This window comes from Equus quagga, chromosome 15 (genome assembly GCF_021613505.1).
Source record: "Equus quagga isolate Etosha38 chromosome 15, UCLA_HA_Equagga_1.0, whole genome shotgun sequence".
Lineage (NCBI taxonomy): Eukaryota > Metazoa > Chordata > Mammalia > Perissodactyla > Equidae > Equus > Equus quagga.
The window spans coordinates 36378902-36399371 of record NC_060281.1 but is presented as its reverse complement, the minus strand read 5'-3'; the positions used below and the strand labels follow the sequence as shown (position 1 = coordinate 36399371).

The 20470-nt window shown below is 39.6% G+C and overlaps 1 non-coding gene across 1 annotated transcript; it reads right to left on the bottom strand.

The window, feature by feature from the left end:
* Positions 1-17201: 17201 nt before the first annotated feature.
* On the bottom strand, positions 17202-17273 carry TRNAA-AGC (transfer RNA alanine (anticodon AGC)). Its single transcript has one exon. It is a non-coding gene; the product is annotated as a tRNA-Ala (tRNA).
* Between the last annotated feature and the right edge of the window lie 3197 nt (positions 17274-20470).

Below are 20470 nucleotides of genomic sequence, written 5' to 3'. Positions count from 1 at the left end.
TACACTAATACAAAAATAATTCAAAATATATTAAAGACCTAAAGCTACAAAGCTTCTCCAAGAAAAGCTTCAGGATGTTGGACTTGGCAATGATTTCTTGTATATAACATCAAAAGCACAGGCAACAAAAGCAAAACCATACAAATGGGACTACACCAAACTTTAAAAATTCTCTGCAGTAATGGAGACAATCAACAGAGTGAAAAAACAACCTATAGAATGGGATAAAATATTTGCAAACCATATATCTGATAAGAGGTTAATATTTAAAATATATACATACATATAAATATATTATACAACATGACAAAAACAAAACAAAACAAAGATAACCCAATTAAAAAATGGGCAAAGAACTTGAATAGACAATTCTCTAAAGATGATATACAAACAAGCATATGAAAAGATGACCAACATCACTAGTCATAAGAGAAATGCAAATCAAAACCACAATGAGATATCACCTCACACCCACTAAGATGGCCACTATCAAAAGAACAGAAAATAACAAGTTTTGGTGAGCACGTGGAGAAATTAGAATCCTTGTATACTATTGGTGGAAATGTAAAATGGTGCAGCCATTATGGAGGTTTCTCAAAAAAAATAAAAATAGAATTACTATATGATCCAGCAATTCCACTTTTGAGTATACAACCAAAAGAATTAAAAGCAGGATCTCAAAGAGATATCTGCACATCTGTGTTCATTGCAGCTTTATTCACAATTGCCAAGAGGTGAAAGGAACCCATATGTCCATTGACATAAGAATGGATAAAGGAAATGTGGTATATATGTACAATGGAATATTATGGAGTCTTAAAAAAAAGGAAATTCTGTTACATGCTACAACATGGATGAACCTCAGGGACATTATGCTAAGCAAAATAAGCCAGCCACAAAAAGACAAATACTGTATGATTCCCCTCATATGTAGTAGGTAAAGTAGTCAAAATTGTAGAAACAGAAAATAGAAAGGTAATTGTCAAGGGCTAGGTGGAGGGGATGGGGGGAATTACTATTTAGTGGGGATACAGTTTCACAGTTGCAAGATGAAAAAGTTCTAGAGAGCCATTGCACAAAAATGTGAATATACTTAACACTGCTGAACTGTGAACTTAAAAATGGTTAAGATGGTAAATTTAACGTGTGTTTTTTATCACAATAAAAAAGTTAAATAAATAAATAAAGTGAGCACATGATACCCAAAAACATATGGATTGCACCTAAAACAATGCTTACAGGCAAAATTTATATCTGTAAATGTTTATATTAGGTAAGAAGAATGACCTGAAATCAATAACCCTACCTTAAAGCTTAAGACACTATAAAAAGAAGAGCAAATGAAATGTAAAGCAAGCAGAAGGAAGGAAATGATAAAAGTTAAAATGAAAACTAATGAAATGAAAATAGAAAAACAATAGAGAAAATCAATAAAATCAAAAGTTGGTTCTTTGAAAGATCAACAAAAATGGCAAACCTTTAACCATATTGACCAAGAAAAAAGAGAGAAGACCCAAGTTACTAAAATCAGAAATTACATAGAGACAGAAATAAAAAAGCATTGTGAAAGAATACTATGCACAATTTTATGTCATTATATTAGATAACTTAGATGAAATGGGAAAATTCCTAAAAAACATAAACTACTAAAACTGACTCAAGAAGATGTAGAAAATCTAAATAAGCCTACAGCAAGAAAGAGATTGAATTAGCAATCAAAATCTAACATCAAAAGAAAGTTTAGGCCCTAATGGCTTCATTGGTGAATTCTATAAAACATTTAAAGAAGAATTAATGCCAATTCTCCTCAAACTCTTCCAAAAACACTTTCAGGAGAAAGTGAAGACACTTTCAAATACCTTTTTATAACATCAATATTATCCTGATGCCAAAACCAAAGACATTACAAGAAAACTATTGATCAATATCTCTTATGAATATTGACATTTAAAAATCCTCATTATATACTAGCAAACAGGATCCAGCAACATATAAAAAGAATTATACAGGGGCCGGCCCCATGGCCGAGTGGTTAAGTTTGCTCACTCCGCTTCGGCGGCCCAGGGTTCGGATCCTGGGTGTGGACATGGCACAGATCATTAGGCCATGTTGAGGTGGCGTCTCAAATGCCACAACTAGAAGGACACACAACTAAAATATGCAACTATGTACTGGGGGGATTTGGGGAGAAAAAACAGGAAAAAAAATAAAAGAAGATTGGCAACAGTTGTTAGCTCAAGTGCCAATCTTTGAAAAAAAATTAAGCTTAGCTTTTGTTTCTCTGAACACAGTAAGCAGTTGTGATACACCTTTATCCAACATCTGGAGTCCTGATGCTTCTATTTTTTTTCCTAAAGAACATCTTTATCTCAAGTGTTCTGAAATAGTTCTCCATGCAGTACAAAATGGGTGCCACTTCCATATACTGATATAACATTGTTCTCAACATAGTAAACATGTAGAGTTCTCAGAAACATCTTTATTATGTGTTCTTATACACTTCTCTACATGCATTGCAGAAGGGGTACCACCTCTATATACTGATAGAACACTGTTCTCAATGTAGCCATCAAATAGCATTCTTAGAAATACCATTATTTCAAGTATTCCTTTTTCTTTCAGTATTATTGAGATATAATTGACTTACAGCACTGGATAAGTTTAAGGTGTGCAGCATAATGACTTGACTTACATATATTGTGAAATGATTACCGCAATAAATTTATTTAACATCCATCATCTCACATAGTTATGAAAAAAAAAAAGAAAGGAAACTTTTTTCTTTGTGATGAGAACATTTAGGATCTATTATCTTAGCAACTTTTAAATATACCATAGAGCAATGTTCACTATAGTCATCATGTTGTACATTACATTGCCAATACGTATTTATCTTATAACTGGAAGTTTGTACCTTTCAACTACTTTCATCCAATTCCTCCACCCTTGGTGGTTCTATTTTTGTTGTCTGCTATTTCTGTTGATTCTCACTCATGGAATCTTGTCTCTTCATGTGCACACATGTTTGATTTGATGTTGGACCTTGTATTTGAAAGAAATTTATTTCTAGAAATAATGTGAAGCCTAGGTTAATGTTTTATTCCTTCAGAGAGAATTTCCTTTGTATCTACCAAGCACCTCGAGGTGCTGGAAGTCCAGACCAACTGAAACCAATGTCAAGACTTGACATTTTATAATCTACCCAGACGATTGTGAGCCAAGTTGCAGTTTGTGTTTGGGAAGGTTTACTTAGAGTTCTTCCTTAATCCTAGCAAGTAGTCCAAAGTGGGGCCAATGATCACCAGTGTCTCCAATTTTGGCAGCCCTAGATTCCCATTTTTGTCCCTCTAGCCCTGTGAGGCTGTCAAAAGCACAGCTCAGGAGTGACGCCAGCAACATGGCAGAGTGAGCTGTTCCCTTTGTCTCTCCTCCTTCGAACTACAACTAAATGGACATTCATTGATCAGTGGAGGATACCCACACAGCACATCAGGATGCCTGAGACCCACACAGCTATACTTCTGAAGGGGTATGGACTAGCACCAGGGAGGTAGTGGAGATAAGTGAGCACTCTCCAGCCCTCAGAAGCCTTGTACACACATGTGACTGCTCTCCCAGCTGGAGTGCCCATAGCACCACTCCAGCCCTGAGGGTGGGAGTACATCTTGGCACGACTGTGGGAACAGATGATGGCAGCCCTGAACCCCCATGTGATCACTTTGCTGTCTGGTGGGAGAGCCCACAGTGCTGCCACAGTCCCCAAGGTGCAGGTCAGGCTCAGACTCAGTGGGGAAAACCTGCCCACCAAGCACAACACTGCTGTGATCTAGAAGGAGACAGTGGTGGATCTGAAACACCCAGGCAAATGAGTTACCAGCTGCTGTGAATGCCCATAGTACCACTGTGGCTCCAAAGAGGGGAGCACATCTCAGTGGGACTGGGGGAGCAGCCAGCAGCTGCCCTGAGCCCCACATGATCACTTTCCCATTCAGTGGCAAAGTTCATAGGGCCACTGCAGTCCCAATGAGTGGCCCAGGCTTGGACAGGCACAGTTGCCAGGGTTCACTGCAGGCTCAGAATACACAGTTCCTGCCCCACACCCACTGGCAGCAGGTGGAATCTGTTACCAGATACTATCACTATGCAATGGCACAAACCCATCCCATCAAAAGTATGAGGAAATGTATTAATACTCCAGACCAGAAGGAAAAAGACAAACATCCAGAAATCAATCCTGAAGGCACAGAAATATACAATCTCAATGACAGAAAACTTAAAATATCTATCATAAAAAAAAACCTTAATTAATTACAAGACAACTCAGAAAGACAGTCAATGAAATCAGGAACAAAATTAATGAAGAGAGGGAATTCTTCACAAAACAGATTGAAATTATAAAGAAAACCAATGAGAAATGTTGAAGATGAAAAACATAATACCTGAGATAAAGAAAAATCTGGAGTCATTAAATAACAGAGCTGATATTATGGAGGATAGAATTAACAATCTAGAGGATAGGAATATATAAATGCTTCAGATGGAGGAGGAAAGAGAACAAAGACTAAAAAGAAATGAAGAAATTCTCTGAGAAATATAGAAGTCAATTAAGAAATGCAAAATAAAAATTATAGGTATTCCAGAGGGAGATGTGAAGGAGAAAGGAGCAGAGAACTTATTCAAGGAAATAATAGCTGAGAACTTCTAAAACCTGGGGAAGGAGCTGGAATTACAAGTAAAAGAAGCTAATGGAATTCCTAATTACATCAATGTAAAAAACCTTCTGCGAGGCATATTTTAGTAAAACTAGCAAAAGTTAATGACAAAGAAAACAATATTAAGGACACCAAGGCAAAGAAAATAATATATAAAGGTACCCCTATCAGGCATTCAGCAGATTTCTCAAAAGAAACCTTACAGGCTAGGAGAGAGTGGAATGATTTATTCAAAATCCTGAAAAATAAAAACTTTCAGCCAAGAATACTCTCCAGCGAAAATATCCTTCACATATGGTGGGGAAATAAAAACTTTTCAAGATAAACAAAAGCTGAGGGAGTTCATTGCTGCAAGACCCCCTCCTAAAAAATATAATCAAGAAGGCCTTCATACCTAGAAAGGGTTTACAAAACCTTGAGCAAGGAGATAAATAGGCAGACAAAATCAGAAAATTGCAACTCTCTATCAGAACAGATTAGCAAACACTTAATTATCACATTAAAGATAAAGGGAAGGAAAACAAAAAGTAAATCTAATCACTTCATTTTAACCACAAACTCACAACACACAATGGGATAAGTTGTGGCAACAACTACTTAGAAGGGGAAGAGGAAAGGGATGGAACCTGCTCAGACTAAGGGAATAGACACTATTAGAAAATGGACTATATCATCTATGAGATCTTTTATACAAATCTCATGGTAACCTCTAAGCAAAAAATCAGAACAGAGATACAAACAATAAATAAAGAGAAAACTGACAAAACCATCATAGAGAGCCACCAAACTGAATGGCAGTCCAAAATACACAGGACGAGAAAAAAGGGGAATCCAGAACAACCAGAAAACAAGTGATAAAATGGCAGCATTATGCCCTCATATACCAATAATCATTCTAAATGTAAATGGATTGAATTCCCTAATCAAAAGACAGAGGGGCTGGATGGCTTAAAAAACAAGACCCAACAATACGCTTCCTCTAGAAAGCACATCTCAGCTCTAAAGATGAACATGGGCTCAGAGTGAAGAGATGGAAGAGGATACTCCAAGCTAATGGCAAACAAAAGAAATCAGGTGTTGCCATACTTATATCAGACAACATAGACTTCAAGACAAAACAGGTAATGAGAGACAAAGAGGAGCAGTATATAATGATAAAAGGGACAGTTCACCAAGAAGACATAACACTTACAAATATCTACACACTTAACACAGGAATACCAAAGTACACAAAGCAACTACTAACAAACCTAGAAGGAGATATTAACAACAACATGATAATGGTAGGGGACCTTAACACCCCACTTACATCAATGGATAGATCATTCAGACAGAAAGTCAACAAGGAAATATTCTATTTAAACAAAAAACTAGACCAGATGGACTTAATAGATATATATAAAACTGTCCATCCAAAAACAGCAGAACATACATTTTTCTTAAGTGCACAAGGAACATTTCCAAGGATAGACCATATGTTGGGAAACGAGGTAAATCTCAATACATTTAAGAAGATGGAAATCATATCAAGTACTTTTTCTGAGCATAATGCTATGAAACTAGAAATAAACTACAAGAAAAAAATCTGAGAAAGTGACAAACATGTGTAGACTAAGCAACATGCTACTGAATAACCAATGGATCACTGAAGAAATTAAAGGAGAAATCAAAAAATATCTGGAGAGAAATAGGAATGAAAGTACACCATACCAACTCATATGGGATGCAGCAAAAGCAGTCCTAAGAGGGAAATTCATAGCAATAGAGGCCCACCTTAGCAAACAAGAAAAATCTCAAATAAGCAATCTTTTTTTTAAAATTTATTTTATTTTTTTATTTTCAAGTTTGGTCCTGAGCTAACATCTGTTGCCAATCTTCTTTTTTCTTTATTCTCCCTAAGCACCTGAGTACATAGTTGTATATTCTAGTTTTAGGTCTTTGTAGTTGTGGCATGTGGGACACTGCCTCAGCATGGCCTGCCGACTGGTGCTAGGTCTGCACGTAGGATCCAAACCAGTGAAACACTGGGTCGCCAAAGTGGAGTGTGTAAACTTAACCCCTTGGCCATGGGGCCAGCCCCTCAAATAAGCAATCTTAAACTACACTTAACAGAATTAGAAAAAGAAGAACAAACAAAGCACAAGTCAGCAGAAGTAGGGAAATAATAAAAATTAGAGCAGAAATAAATGAAATTGAAAGAAAAAAACAAGTAGAAAGGATCAATGAAACTAAGAGTTGGTTCTTTGAGAAAATAAACAAAATTGACAAACTCTTAGCCAGACTCATTAAGAAAAAAAGAGAGAGGGCTCAAATAAATAAAATTAGAAATGAAAGAGTAGAAATTACAATGGATAACACAGAAATACAAAAGATTATAAGAGAATACTATGAAAAACTATATACCAACAAATTGGACAATCTAGGAGAAATGGATAAATTCTTAGACTTTTCCAACATTACAAAAGTGAATCAAGAAGAAATAGAGAATCTGAGTAGGCCAATCACAAGTAAAGAGATTGAAACAGTAATCAAAAACCTCCCAAAAACAAAAGTCCAGGACCAGATGGCTTCTCTGGAGAATTCTACCAAACATTCAAAGAAGATTTAGTACCCATCCTTCCAAAAAATTGAGGAAAGCAGAACACTTCCTAACATATTCTATGAGACCAATGTCACTCTGATGCCAAAGCCAGACAAGGACAACACAAAGAAGGAAAATTGCAGACCAATATCACTGATGCACATAGATGCAAAAATCCTCAACAAAATATTGGCAAACCGAATATAGCAATACATTAAAAAGATCATACACCATGATCAAGTGGGATTTATATCAGGGACACAGGGATGGTTCAACATCTGCAGGTCAATAAACATGATACACTACATTAACAAAATAAGGAATAAAAACCACATGATCATCTCAGTGTAGAGGAAGCATTTGACAGGATCCAACATTCATTTATGATAAAAATTCTGAATAAGATGGGTATAGAAGGAAAGTACCTCAACATAATAAAGGGCACATATGACAAACCTGCAGCCAACATCATACTCAATTGGGAAAAATTGAAAGCCATCCCCCTGAGAACAGGAATGAGACAAGGCTGACCATTCTCACCATTCTTATTCAACATAGTACTGGAGGTTTTGGCCAGAGCAATTAGGCAAGAAAAAGAAATAAAAGGAGTCCAAATAGGCAATAAAGAAGTGAAATTCTCACTGTTTTCAGAGGACATGATTTTATATATAGAAAACCCTACAGAATCTATCAGAAAACTATTAGAAATAATCAACAACTACAGCAAAGTTGCAGGGTACAAAATCAACTTACAAAAATCAGTTGTGCTTCTATACTCTAATAATGAGCTAACAGAAAGAGAACTCAAGAATACAACCCCATTTACAATCTCAACAAAAAGAATAAAATATCTAGGAATAAATTTAACCAAGGAGGCGAAAGACCTATACAATGAAAACTATAAGACGTATTGAAAGAAGTTGATGATAACATAAATGAATGGAAAAACATTCCATGCACATAGATTGGAAAAATAAATATAATTAAAATGACCATCCTACCTAAAGCAACCTACAGATTCAGTGCAATCCCAATCAGAATCCCAATGACATTCTTCACAGACATAGAAGAATCCTAAAACTCATAGGGGGCCCACAAAAAACCTCAGATAGCTAAAGCAATCTTGAGAAAAAAGAACAAAGCTGGTGGCATCACAATCCCTGACTTCAAGATATACCACAAAGCTATAGTAATCAAAACAGCATGGTACTGGCACAAAAACAGACACACAGGTCAATGGAACAGAATTGAAAGCCCAGAAATAAAACCACAAATCTATGGACAACCAATCTTCAACAAAAGAGCTAAGAACATATAACGGAGCAAGCAAAGTTTCTTCAATAAATGGCGTCTGGGGGCCAGCCTGGTGGTGCAGTGGTTAAGTTCGCTCATTCCGCTTTGGCAGGCAGGGTTCACCAGTTCCGATCCCTGGTGTGGAAGTAGCACCGATCATCAAGCCACGCTGCAGCAGGCGTCCCACACATAAAATAGAGGAAGATGGGCACAGATGTTAGCTCAGAGCCAATGTTCCTCAGCAAAAAGAGGAGGATTGGTGGTGAATGTTAGATCAGGGCTAATCTTCCTCAAATAAATAAATAAATGATGCCGGGAAAACTGGGCAGCCACATGCGAAAGAATGAAAGTAGACCATTATCTTTTGCCAGACACAAATATTAACTCAAAATGGATTAAAGACTTGAAGGTAAGACGTGAAACCATAAAACTCCTAGAATAAAATACAGGCAGTACATTCTTTGACATTGGCCTTAGAAGGACCTTTTTTGAATACCATGTCTACTCGGGCAAGAGAAACAAAACAAAAAATAAACAAATGGGACTTCATCAAACTAAAGAGCTTCTGCAAGGCAAAGGAAACCATGAAAAAAAACCCCAAAAAGACAGCCCACAAATTGGGAGAAAATATTTGCAAACCATAAATCTGACAAGAGGTTAATCTCCAAAATATATTAAAAAACTCATACACCTCAACAATAACACAAAACCCAGTTGAAAAATGGGCAGAGGATATGAATAGACATTTTTCCAAAGAAGATGTACAGATGGCCAATGGGCACATGAAACGATGCTCAACACCACTAATTATCAGGGAAATACAAATCAAAACTACAATGAGATATCACCTTATACCTGTTAGAATGGCTGTAATTACTAAGACAAAAAAAATAACAAATGTTAGTGAAGATGTGGAGAATAAGGAACCCTCATACACTGCTGGTGGGAATGCAAACTGGTGCAGCCACTATGGAAAACAGTAGGGAAATTCCTCAAAAACTTAAAAATAGAAATATCATATGACTCAGCTATTCTACTACTGGGTATTTAACCAAAGAACTTGAAATTAACAATTCAAAGAAACTTATGCACCCCTATATTCACTGCAGCATTATTCACAACAGCCAAGATGTGGAAGCAACCCAAGTGCCCGTCGACTGATGAATGGATAAAGAAAATATGATATAGACATAGATATAGATATAGAGATATATACAATGGAATACTACTCAGCCAAAACAAAAAAAGACAAAATCATCCCATTTGCAACAACGTGGACAGAACTTGAGGGTATCATGTTAAGCGAAATAGGCCAGACAGAGAAAGACAAATACCATATGATCTCACTCATATGTGGAAGATAAACAAATACACAAAGAGAACAGATTAGTGGTTACCAGAAGAGAAGGGGATTAGGGGGTGTGCTAAGGGGTGACGGGGCACACATATATGGTGACTGACAAATAATAATGTACAACTGAAATTCCATAATATTATAAACCATTATGACCTCAATAAAAATAAAAAATGAAATGAAATAAAAACACGTCTCAGGGCCTGGCCCCGTGGCCGAGTGGTTAAGTTCACGTGCTCCGCTGCAGGCAGTCCAGTGTTTCATTGGTTCGAATCCTGGGCAGGGACATGGCACTGCTCATCAAACCACGCTGAGGCAGCGTCCCACGTGCCACAACTAGAAGGACCCACAACGAAGAATATACAACTATGTACCAGGGGGCTTTGGGGAGAAAAAGGAAAAAAATAAAATCTTTAAAAAAAAAAAAAAAAAAACACGTCTCAGCCTCTTAGCCTCTGTGGCCATGTTAACAAAAATCACCAAAGCAAAAGTGGTCGCAAGTGCTAGACTTGCCTCTCTGGGTTTGTTTCTTTTGCTGAATTTCAGCAGGCTATTCATCCGTAGTTTATTATATTTTGATGCTTTGAAAAAGAATTATTTTTATATACCGTCCAACTTTTTTGTTGTCTTCATCAGGAGGATTATTCTGAATTACCTAGTCTGCCATTACCAGGAAGAAAGTTCTATCTCTCTTCACTTCCCACAACTGAACACTAGCGTCAGCACCAGTGAATACCAGCTGAACCTGCTGCACTATGGTCTATGGAAAATACTCACGTTCCAAAGGTGTGCGTGAGCCTGTACCTAGAGGAACGGTCAGGCTCAAATCCAGCTGTTTGATTCCAAAGTGTTAACCACCAGTGGTAGACAGCACCCTCAGGTTTGAAAAAAAACTAGAACATTCAAGCCCAAATCTATGTTTAAAAAGTAACAGAGGGCTAGAGATATAATCTAGAATCTCATATCTGTGCTACACTGCAGACTTTGTATGAATATACAGTGCTATGCTATTGTCTAAAACCTGAGACACCCCATTTTCATCTCAATAATTGTCAGCACACGGCCCCATGGCCTAGTGGTTAAGTTCAGTGCACTCTGCTTCAGCAGCCTTAGTTTGGTTCCCAGGCGTGGACCTACCCCACTCATCGGTGGCCATGCTGTGGCAGCAATCCATATGCAAAATAGAGGAAGATTGGCACAGATGATAGCTCAGGGCAAATCCTCCTCAAGCAAAAAGAGGAAGATTGGCAACAGGTATTAGCTCAGGGCCAATCTTCCTCATAAAAAGAAAAAAACACTGCCAACACTATTAATAGAATGAATTGTTGGGGAAAAAAATATGAAGGCAATGCTATTTCATCCAAGTCTTTAAAAAGCACTTATTGCAGAATGATCCAATTTTGTCTTCATTGATTAAATAGTACATCTTTAGCCTTGTGTGCAAGTCAGAAGATGATAGCTCAACCTCACTAGAGCCTATATAGTTGTCTCCTTCATTTTTTTTTTTATTTGACATGCTTAATTATATATCAATTTAATTGTACAGAAAAGTAAGGGGTTTAGAGGAAAAAAAGTCTTACCGTAAACTATCACTCCAACTTCATACGTCTGCACTTTTCTTTAACAGACTTTATTTCTTAGAGCGGTTTTTGTTCAGAGTAAAACTGAGCAGAAAGTATGAGAGTTCCCATATACTCACTGCCCCCACCCAGGCACAGTCTCCCCCACTATCAACATCTCACACGAAAGTGATATATTTATTACTGTGGATGAACTTACACTGACACATCATTATCACCCAAAGTCCACAGTTTACATTAGAGTTCGCTTTTGGAGTTGTACATTCTATGAGTTTTGACAAATGTAAAACGACATGCATCCACCATCATAGCATCATACAGAATAGTTTCACTGCCCTAACCTTGGACTTTTTACATAAAAAAAGTAGGAAAGGCATAATCAAAGAACAAAAGGCCGGTCCATTAAGTTGTATCAGTATAGTTTTATGAAGATCCCAGTGTATTGTCTCCTTTTTCTTCTTGTGCACGAGTGAGAATTTAACCACAGATCGGCCTCAGATCAAGAACCACCTATTGCAAATCACTGCCCTAAGGTAATCCAGATGCTAATAAAATAGACAATTTTCAATGTATGTACTCCCACATAATTCATCCCCTGTAAGGAAAGGAAAAGAAGACTTTGATACACAAAGTTAGATGAGTACTTTAAGGTGAACATCAAGGCTTTCTAACTTTCTGTAAAAAGAATTTTCCGTTTACTTTTAGGATGGTCCGGTGTTGGTCTGAATTCAGCATTTGCCATCATCCGGACTCAAGTCACCGTTTCTCTTTTTTTTTTTTTTGGCTTTTTCTCCCCAAATCCCCCCAGTACATAGTTGCATATTTCAGTTGTGGCTCCTTCTAGTTGTGGCATGTGGGACACCACCTCAGCATGGCCTGATGAGCAGTGCCATGTCCGTGCCCAGAATCTGAAGCCGTGAAACCCTGGGCCACCGAAGCCGAGCTCGCGAACTTAACCACTCGGCCACAGGGCTGGCCCCCTGGTATTTTCTTTTGATTGCTCCCTTAGTCCAGAGTTACCCATGATGGGTGAGATGATCCAAGGGCAACATCAGGCTGCCATGTTGCCGTGAGAGTAATGACATTACAGGGTAACAATTAGAGATCTGCCATGTGTCCATTTTCTTGTGACAGAGAGTCCAAGATGGGATGACTCCATCATGACTGACTGCCTGGCAGCCTTCTTGAAGTAGCTAAAGAAGCACCCCTGCATGCGAGGCCACTAGATACAGTGTCCAGGCCCTTGGCTACTAGTACCCACTCCCTCTCCATAAATGTTCCAAAAATAAACGTTTGCTATTGGGGAAAAAATGTCCATTTTTTCTGTGTCAGAATCCTTTTCTGTTTCCTCTAAAAACTAGCCCCTCTCATTCCACTTTACATTGAATCTGTTGGCTCCAGAGGACTCTTTGGAGTTACAAGAAACAAAACAGTGCTATGGAACAGGTAAGAGACTTTGACAAAACGGGGCCAGATATTCAAGAGTCTGTTTCTCTGGGCCTGAGCCTCCATTTCTCTGGGCCTACACTGAAAATCAGGAATGAGTTAGAGGGTGAAATAAATTGGTTGAGGACAAGCAAATCCTTGATTCCATATACTCCACTTGGTGCTATGGTGGCTGTTTTAAACAAAAAAATGAAAGAAAAAAATGTTCACAGATGACAAAAGTTTTGTTGCCTTTTTTGTTTTCTGGTTAAAGGACTAAAAGGAGATTCTGATTTAAATGCCAACTTGTCCTTCTTAGACGTTTGGCCTGAAGCCTGATTTCAAGCAGTTGGGGAACTGCTTTAATGCACTAGGTCCCTCTCACTTCCCTGTCCCAGAGACCAAAGCACTCATATTCATTTGGAACTAATGGTGCATTTGTTAGTCTCAGCAGTTGGCCCTCTGTGCTGTAGGTGGCTCTTGGTTCTCTATCGTGGTAAGGATAGTGTACTTAGTGGTTTTCCCTAAGGAAAGCTCAATAGTTAAACATAGACCAGAGAAGAGGATGAGGGAAATACTGAGGCAGAGGAAAAAAAGCTTCCTCTGTTTCACTACTTTTCATAAGCTGTGAAAGATGTAGATCATTTAATCAAGAATACATAAAAGTGGAAATTCTAAAACAGAATCCTGTTGGGATCCAGGGCGGAGGGGACTGTTGCCTGTGCCGCCTGCCAAGCTTTTCGGAGGTAAAAGGTCTGGCGAGTTCAGGCATGACTGTATTTAAACTCTGGTGAAGAAGACTGAGGTGATCAAATCATCTATTGAGATGAATATGGTAATGAGCTTCCTTTGATCCCTTTATCAGATAGAGAAGGGGGGAACTATCCTGACAGCCAGGGACTGGCTGATATTCCCCCTACACAACTTTGATTTGTTGATGGTTCATATCCTTAAAGATTCAAGTTGTACCTCGTGCTGCATATACTGTAACTTCTTAACACTCTGTAAAGGAAGCCACCCCTTTGCCAACATCTACTCAAATGACAGGACTAATATTTCTAATGTGAGCAGGTCACCTTGCTAAAGGTTTAAGAGTTAACATCTATACTGAGAGTACATATGACTTCAGGTTGTTAGTGATTTGGAATGCTATGATATGGAAACCTATAGATTTTTAACCATCTTAGGAACCTCAGTTAAAAATTGGAAAATATTAATATTTATTAGAAGAAAATCAACACCCAAAAAATAGCTCCGTTATGAATACTGAAGCCCATTCTAAAGTTAGAACTTTTGAAGCTGCCACAACTAGAAGAAACTACAATGAAGAATATACAACTATGTACTGGGGGGCTTTGGGGAGAAAAAGGAAAAAAAAATTTAAAAATCTTAAAAAAAAAGAACTTTTGAAGCTAAAGAAAATGCTCTAGATAACTACTATCGGTATTGTAAAAAACAGTTTCTCAATATGATCTTAAGAATCCAAAAGGAATATTCAAAAATAACAATCCACCATTATAAAAAGATACTGGCCATGTCAAACTCAGTGGACTTTGGTGTTTCCAAGACGGCCATTAGGTGGCGCCTAAGTCATCCTCCAAACCTTTGTGCTTCTATCACATGAAAGCACTCATAATGGCAGGACCAATTCCTCAACTTTTCAAAGCTATTGTTAGGAAAACTTTACCCAAGAAGCTCTATGGATGGCTGACTCTTTTCCATCTGTATTTATCGTAATCCTCCCAAAACTAAAGCTATTGCCAGACTACAAATGGATTTCATTCAGTTGTCCTAATTTTTTAAAAACTGAATATGTTTCAATAATATCTTTGAAAGTAAAATTGTATAATTTTTGGTTGGATGGAAGCCTTCTCTTCCAAAAGAATAGTCCTTTAACTTAGTATTATCCAATAGAACTTTTTACAACCATGGAAATGTTCTATATCTGTGCTTCCAAATGGCAGTGATTAGCCTCATGTGGCTGTTCAGCACTTGAAATGTGACTAGGCCAACAGCTCTGCTATCAAAAAATAATAATAAATATTTTTAAAAGCTTACAGATTTTATTTTTCTACTTGGGAAATACCTTTAGCACTTTTAAGTGACAGAGAAATCCATTTTAAAGGTGAAATTCTTAAGATTCTCCTACTAAAATATACTCTTCATTATCCTTATCATTACCAAAACTCTGAGAAAGAGTACAAATTTCTGGGGTTTTTTTTAATAGACACTTTCAAATTTTCAGAAGAGCTTTCTGTAGCCTAAAATTCTACCGTTAGTCCTAAGACAATATGATCTATGACAAAACATCCCCATAAACCCTTACCATGAAATATTGCTAGAGAAATCCATAAAGTTTAGATTGATTCTTCTTCTGACGGATTCTACCTTGTTACTGATGGGGTTCAGGATATGTTATCCCAAAATATGGCACTTTGGCATATTGAACATTTTAAGCTGAAGGAGTTTGAGAAAATGGCAGAAGCTGAAAGGTCACTCTGACCTCCCTGCTTTGCCCTTCTTCCCTGAAGTAAGCCATAAAAATTGACCTGTAAGAGGTGCCTGCTCTATGGGAGGAAGGAGCATCCTTATCTCTGAAGACAAGGGGATGCCAAGAATATCCCTAACAAACAGACCTTGCTAAATTTCCCCCAGTTTGCTACAATTGCCTCATCATCCTTAACCTATCATACTCCCCCCACAATAGTCCTCTCTTCATCAAACCCAGCACAAAATATTCAGGTCTAACTGTTTCTTCGGGTCTTCGTTTCCTTATGAAGCCTCCTGTGTCACATAAAACTTTGACTAAATAAATTTGTATCCTTTTCTCCTGTTACTCTGTCTTTGTCATTTTAATTTTCAGACCCAGCTGGTGACCTTAAGAGGGTGGAGGACCGCCCCCACCACCACCACCACAAGAGACACACACACATTACAATCTAATTTTGCAAGTACTGTCAAAATCTAATGTCAAGTACACCGTCCTATGTCCAACAGGTACAAGTTGCATCGCCAAAAGAGTCACTACTAGACCCACACATACATAAATCAGAAAACAGCATTTTGGAAAGGATATCATGGAAGGATAACCTTAGGACTACATAGGAAAGGATCATTTCAGATACTGTTAAATACAAATATCCCCTTAAGCTCTGGAGCATAGACTCAATATCATGTTTAATGCTGGGCAAGAGGTGCTGTTGCCTGGGGCCTCTCCTGGCCGGATATCTTCCTATGGATACGGAGTCCACACTCTACTTCCCAGGGCTCCTGGAGTTCTCTGCTGAAGCAGTCCTGATTCTCTCTTCTTCCAGGACCTGCACAGGCCTCTCTCCTGATCCATCCTTCTGAGGGCAGATCACGCCATTAGTGTACATGTGCCTAGGCCGAGAAGGTTGCTCTTGGCCAGGGATGTGTGTGAAGCCTGGAAGTGTTCACATGCATGTGTGAGGCCCTTCAGAGCCAAGAGGGGTAAGAAAAGTGGGTAGGGGTGTGTATCTTTACTTTTATTCCCCTCCTTAACTCATCTTGTAAAATTAGCCAAGCAAGTGCTGCTTCAAGTCAGTCAGATAAGAAGGCTAGAACGAACTTACCACAATAAGAACTTCTATGTAGATCTGAAGCTTACATCATACTTTAGAAGTTATTCTAATTAAAGTCAGGAACAATGAGGAAAAGAAATGCATATAGAGTATAAAAACAGAGGGAGAGGACAGGAAAAAGGGATGGGACAGAAGAAGCGGGGAGCTATAATGGGCAGGGGGTGGTAGGGATATATATATTGGAAAGCTTTCCTCTCCTCCAGTCCGTTCCTTGACCCTGGAACAGCTCAGAAAATGAAGAGATCTAAAGAAAAGTTCCTGTGGACTTCGCATTCGTTTTGGGGTTTTGGTTTTTTCTTTCTGTGTGTCTTGCTCTCCGATACTACTGCGAAATGTCACTACCGTGATTGAGCTTGTTAATTTGGTGCCTTGCTTGTTTTTCGGATGCCGGAATCCTGAGCAAGTCGCGCTTCCCCAGCCCTTTATCTCTCTTTTCACCTGCTGACACAGCTACCCAAGGCGATGCCAAGGTCCTACGGCAGACACGCGTCGATGTTAAAAGCAAAATACAGTTGGTTAGTTTTTCTTGTGAGTTAGAAGAACTTAAGGAGAATGAAAGGACCAGAAAAGAAGCAGCCGGCGGATTTTTCCTCAAATGATAGGGCCAAGGAGGATTCAGAGCAAAAATATTCTTCTGAACAAGACCGACAAAAGTGGAGGTGCCGGGGATTGAACCCGGGGCCTCGTGCATGCTAAGCACGCGCTCTACCACTGAGCTACACCCCCTCCCGCGGAAAGGAACTCAGAAACATTTCTATGACCCGATAGACCCTTCTCGCTGGTGACAAAAGTAATTTCATTTTGTCAAACTCAATCCCTGACCGTTCTATACTGGACACTGTCTCGCAGCTAAGCCGGGAAAAAGAAACCTAAATATTATACCGAAAGCCCCTTTCTGGTTCTGAGATTTTCCACTAAGGGTCACCCTCTCGGACGTCAGCTCGACGGCCACTTGCCGCTGGGGAAAGGCGCCGTACTGCCCGGCTGACCCCAGGGAGACGTCTGGGATAAGGCCTCTCTGCTTAAAAAGGTTGCCAGAAAACCGAGAATACAATGCAGGAGGATAAAAAGAAGAAAACCCTAAACGCTGACATGGGGATTTAGGTCCAGGTGGGAGAAGACTGGTGGGGAATGGCGGATCGGCTCGCGTGGGTCGCGGCCCGCACTCCGGCAGGCTCCCGCGCCCGCCCTCCTGTTCGAGAACCCGCGCAGCGAACGCATCTCCCGGGCTCTGACTCTGGGATCGTGAGAACCATCGAGACGCGCACCGGGAAAAGAGGAGCAAACCCGATGCAGCATCCTTTATAGCGCCCCCTTTCGGGCGGGATCCTCCGCGGACTTTTGAAGTAAGGTGTTTTGAGCCCTAGGCTTGATCTGCAAAACGAACGAACTGTGTAAACCCTCCGTGCGCCAGCACTCTTTAAACCTCTTCCACTCCGAGGCGCAACCGTCAGGCGCTTCCCGCCGTTCGCCGATCTAAAGACGGTCGACCCAGAAATGAGTGTTTGGAGCAAATCTTAAATCCTTTTCTGTCTTCAGTTTTCTTCAAATTCTCTCTCACCCCTGTGGACCCTTGCAGACCTGAAAACACCATCTCTTTGGTTCCTCCCCAACTCCAGGTCTGGCCTCCCGGGCTGATCAGACCCTGCCGAGACCTGGGGGACCTTTGCAGTGGGGCAGTGTGGGGCATGAAGAAATGGGGTATACAATGCACGGACCACGGGACACCCTCAGACCCGAGTTTAAAGGGACATAGGTGTCCTTGATATAAGTGCTTTTTAGACAACACTGCAGGGGTCCTTAAAAGCGGTATAGGGGACGGGAAAATTGCCCCCTTACCTTTCTATAGTTATGGCTGGATTAATACACAAGACCAGATTAACAGCAGAAAAACCAATTTAATAGATACTCCTGGATCATAAAAATAATGCTCAGAGAATGAACAAAGCAAGTAGTTTATATATCTTTTTACACAAAGAAGCAATAAATTCGTGAGGATTTGACAGGACGAAGGAACTTAGGTTTGAGGTCCGTAATTAGTGAGGAATTTGAGCAGTGTTTAGGCTTGAGGTAGTACATTAGTAAAAGCAACAAGGTTTGTTTACATAGGTGTTAAATGTAATAAGAAAAATGGACTCTGTCTTGCTAACTTGGGCCTAAATTCCTTTCTGTTGACCCCAGGTCAGTTTCTCAGGAGAAATGGAAACTTGAGAATGTATGTGTAACCATTGATCCCTAACTTGTGACATTTTGTTTTACAACCGAACTTTTGTCAGTGTTCCCGTTAAGCTGATTAAGATAAAGACAAAGATAGATTGACACCAGTGGTAGATCACCAGACCATGTCTGCAGGCCCTGTTTTTCCTCAAGTCACTAAGGAATTTGAACTGACATCAATATCTTGCAGTTTCAGCCTATATAACTTTTTCCCCCTCCCTCCCCTTCTGAACACACACTCAAGACACCCTTGGGTCAGAGCTTCCCTAGGCTGCGGACTGCAACCCGGCAAAACAAACTTCAACTTTCTTTGATCTGTTGACTGCTGGCGTTTTCTTCCAGGTTAACATAGGCTTTTTAGCCCGGAATTCTCTAGTTCTGATGATAAGAATGTCTCTTTCTCCTGGTGGGAGGAGGGTACCTTTCACATGAGAGATTTATTTCCTATTTTCAGAGGGAACAGAGATAGGAGTGTCAAAACTTTAAGTCAAACAAGTAACTTTAATTCAAAATAATCAAGATGTCATTGTGGGAGACTTTGGGGTGGCCTGTCCTGAGCCCCAACAGTGGCAAATCACCTAGGGTAGCTTGATAATGTCCCACCATGGAGACAATGAGTGCTCTCAGAATCTCAGATTTGGGAATCCTGTGTTAATTAAATCTTCCACAATTGAATCTGTGGAATAAAATGAACTCAAAAAGACCACTGAGAATCAGATGGACTCTTGTGTGTCTAACTGGGACCTAAATCCAAAATTGACAGCCAGCTCTGATGGCCTAGCAGCTAAAGTTGGGTGTACTCCACTTTGGTGTGCCCTGTTCTCAGGCACAGAACCACACCACTCCATTCGTCTGTCAGTAGCCATCCTGTGGCCGTGACTCACACAGAGCTAGAAGAACTTACAACTATATACAGGGGCTCACGGGTGGTGGGGGGGAAGGATGAAGAAAGTGGAAGATTGGCAAATGATGTTAGCTTAGGGCAAATCTTCCCCTGCAAAAAAAAGACAAAATTGAGTCAAGTGGCCATGACGCACTGGTATGCAGTCACATACTCTGTTCTCAAAAAACACCACAGAATGCACTCTTAAGTTTTGACTCTGCCAAAATTCCTGATTTTACAAAAACTCCTAAGAGTCACCTGGACCTAACCAATAAAACTGTGACCTGTGCCAACCAATCAGGACTAAGTAGGATTGCATCTCTCATTTGCGTAAGCAGACCTGAGTGGGAACCTGGGTAGAAACTCTTTCTTTAAAAGAGCTACTTTCTTTGTTCTCCTGGAGCTTAGTTTTGGTTTGCTGCGAAAGCCACATCTCCCCAGTTTGCAAACTGTGTGAGCAATAAAGCTTTCCTAACTAAATTCTTGTATTCTAAAGATTTTTCTAGACAAATCTGATAATCTGACCAGTTTGGGCACTACTGGGCCTGAAAAATCTAGCAACAGAAACAGAAATAAACTAGGATCTCCAGAAAGTTAACACAGGGGGAGCAGCAAGACAAGAAGGGAAGAGAGGGAACTTAGGAGCAGGAGGCAGGAGAGGTGGGAGGTAGAGTGCTAAGGAGTGGGTCCCTCAAAACAGTCGGATTCAGACTAGCAGAGCAGTAGGATGTGTCCCAGATCCCTATTGTTATGGAACCAAATTGGGTTCACTTCCTGGCAGGTTAAAATCAGACTCTCCACCCGAAGTAGTTGTCACACAAAG